The sequence below is a fragment of the Cebus imitator genome, unplaced genomic scaffold (assembly GCF_001604975.1).
Source record: "Cebus imitator isolate Cc_AM_T3 unplaced genomic scaffold, Cebus_imitator-1.0 Scaffold56, whole genome shotgun sequence".
Lineage (NCBI taxonomy): Eukaryota > Metazoa > Chordata > Mammalia > Primates > Cebidae > Cebus > Cebus imitator.
The window spans coordinates 2,164,873-2,168,135 of record NW_016107371.1 but is presented as its reverse complement, the minus strand read 5'-3'; the positions used below and the strand labels follow the sequence as shown (position 1 = coordinate 2,168,135).

Genomic DNA, 3,263 nt, shown 5'->3' with positions numbered 1-3,263 from the left:
AGGGGAAGGGAGGGGAGAACAGGGGAGGGGAAGGGAGGGGAAGGGAGGGGAAGGGGAGAACAGGGGAGGTAAAGGGAGGGGAAGGGAGGGGAAGGGTCCATTGCTGCTCAGGCCTCCTGGATCTAAGCTGAAATCCTAGGAGTCAGGGTCCTCTTACTTCCTCCCACACATGCCGGCATTAGTGCTGACGCTTTGTCTCTAGCCAGTCTCCAATGTAGTGGTTACGAGTGTGGCCCTGGGTCAGACCACCTGATTCAACCCTCGATTTGCAGGATCGCCCTGGTAAGATTGCCAAATTTAGCAAAGACAAACAAATGCAAACTGGATACCTTTTTAAATCTGAATGACAGATAAAACAATGAATTTTAGTATGAGTACATCCCATACAGTATTCCTACTAAGATATTATTTGTTAATTATTACATTTATCTTGGTGTCTAGTATTTTATCTGGTAACCCAGACCTCAGGCAAGCTACTTTACCTTCTAGGCCCACACTTCCTTATCCAGAACTTGAAAATCACAGCACTGCTTACCTGATAGGGTTGTCTTGAGGATTAAATGAGACAATGTAGAATGTTAGGGAAGTGCCTGCAGGTGCACATTTAGTAAGTGTTAAGTAGATATTCAACATAATGTGGTGAATATTCAGTATTGTGTAGTAGTATAGCATATGCACAGCCTTGGGAGGCATACAGACCAGGTTCAAACCCTTCCTCTGTCACTTGAGTGCATTGTGACCTTGGGCAAGTTATTTAACTTCTGTGCCTCAGTAGTCATCATTTACAGAATGGAGATAATTGTAGTTTTTACCTTATGTTGTTGAGTGGAGTAAATAAGACAATACATGGAAATCAGACAATGCCTGGTAAATGTATCAAATAGTATTCTATGTATTAAATAGTGATAAGGACATTAAATAAATTATTTGTCTCCTCCAAGACCCTTCTTCCCACCTCCATCCATCATCTTTTTTGCGAAGCTTCTCTGTCCTATTCCAGCCGGCACCAATTTTTCCTTCCTCTGAATTTCTGCAGTCCTTGCTGATTTTACCACCATGGGGCCCTTGATTATACTCTACCCTGCCCCTTGGACTGAGAATTACACCATCGGCCCCGCTGCGCTCCAGCTTGCAGACAGTTATGGGACAGTCTCCCTAATCTCGAAAGCAACCATGGAAAACCTGAGGGAAAACACCACCATTACATCCACCCCGTAAGCTTTGAACAACGTCATCTCTCAGCATGTGGAGGGAGGGTCTGGGCTGGATAACACCTCGGCCCCAGGTTCTCTGCAGATGCAGCACCAGCAGAGCAAGCAGCACGAGGTCCAACGCAACCAGGAGCTCCTGACGCGCAGCCTGCAGCTTCAGGAGCGAGAGGCCCAGGCGGAGGTTAAAAGATGCAGGAGCAGCTGGAGCCAACAGGCAGTGTCGGCAGAGCCTGGGCATCACCAGCAAGAGGCTGCGCGAGAAAGAGGACAGCCTGGCCCAGGCTGGCAAGACCATCAACGCGCACTGAAGGGGAGGATCTCGGAATTGCAGTGGAGCATGATGGAGCAGGAGATGCGGGTGAAGTGTCTGGAGTCAGAGAAACAGTAGCTGCAGGAGCAGCTGGACCTGCAGCACAAAAAATGGCAGGAAGCTGATCAGAAAATCCAGGAACTCCAGGCCAACCAGGAAGTGAGAGCAGACCACAAGCAGTGGATTAAGGGTCTGGAGCAGAAGCTGTCCCTGCAAGAGCAGGATGCTGCAGTTGTAAAGTCTAAGCCGGTGTGACTCCCTAGGCTGGAACAGCTGCAGGAGGAGAGCAGGCGCCTGCAGTTAGATGAGAGAGACCAACGGGCTGCTCCAGGAGGAGCTGGAAGGGCTACAGAGGAAGCTGGGGTGCCAGGAGAAGATGCAGGGGACACTGGTTGGCTTGGAGCTGGGGAATGAGAGGCTGCTGGCCAAGCTGCAAAGCTGGGAGAGACTGGACCAGACCACGGGCCTGAGTGTCAGGACTCCGGAAGACCTTTCCCAATGCATGGTGGAGCTGCAACAGAGGGAGCTTGCCTTGAAGAACAAGAACAGTGCCATCACAAGCAACGCCTGGGGGGGCTGGAGAAAGCCAGGCAGCAGCTGCAGGAGGAGCTCCGGCAGGTCAGTGGTCAACTGCTGGAGGAAAGGAAGAAGTGTGAGACCTATGAAGCGTTGGCCTGGAGGTTCCAGAAATGGATCCTGCTGCTCACCAAGGAAGGGAGGTTGCCTTGGGAGGAAGGGAGGAAGCATTTGGGCCATCCTGGGCTCCTATGACAGTGAGCTGACTCTGAGCGAGTACTTGCCCTAGCTGACCCGGCGCATGCATGCGGGAGGCCAAGGACATAGTGCAGAAGGTGCACAGCCACAGCGCTGAGATGGAGGCTCAGCTGTTGCAGGCCCTGGAGGAGCTGGGAGGCCAGAAACAAAGAACGGACATGCTGGAGATGGAGCTGCAGATGCTAAAGTCTCAGTCCAGCTCTCCAGAGTAAAGCTTCCTGTTTTCCAGGGAGGAAGTGGACACGCTCCGGTTGAAGGTCAAGGAGCTGGAGAGAGAGCGGAGTTGGCTAGAGGAGGAAAAGAGGATGTTGGAGGTGCAGCTGGAGCGGCGCACTGCGGGGCCACTATGACCAGAGCAAAACCAAAGTGCTGCACATGAGCCTGAACCCTGCCAGTGTGGCCAGGCAGCACCTGTGCGAGGACCACAACCAGCTGAGTTGTGGCAGAGTGCAAGCGGTTGTGCGGGAGGAAGCACCGTTCCAGCTAACCTTAAGGCCACCGCTAGGAGTCTGCCATCATCTGAGCCTGTGACAGAGCTGAGGAAGCAGGTGGAGAGCATCGAACTGAAGAACCAGCAGCTCAAGGAGGTTTTCCAGACCAAGATCCAGGAGTTTTGCGAGGCCTGCTGCAGGCTCACCAGCTACCTGGTGCACCTGCGGCACCAGGACAGCATCCCCGCCTTCCTCAGCTGGCTTACCCTCGAGCTCTTCAGCTGCCAGACCATGGCCTAGCCTGCAGCCTCGGGAGGGCAGTCGCTGTGCTCTGCCTGACCTGCAGGTCCCCTGCCCGGCAGCCATAGGCTGGTTGCACGTCCTGCCTCTCCAGGCCAGCGGCACAACTGACAGACATGCTGGGACCCACCCACGTTGGACATCCTGCTGGGTAGCCACATCCTCCCACGCGCAAACCCCCTTCATCCCAGAGCCTGGCAAATGTGGGTCTGCCGCTGACCCTGGCTTCTCACCTTG

At 53.6% G+C, this 3,263-nt stretch overlaps 1 pseudogene; it reads left to right on the top strand.

Annotated features, from left to right (window-relative positions):
- The first annotated feature begins 1,173 nt into the window (after window positions 1–1,173).
- LOC108304624 lies at window positions 1,174–3,026 on the top strand (annotated as a pseudogene).
- Window positions 3,027–3,263: the final 237 nt, after the last annotated feature.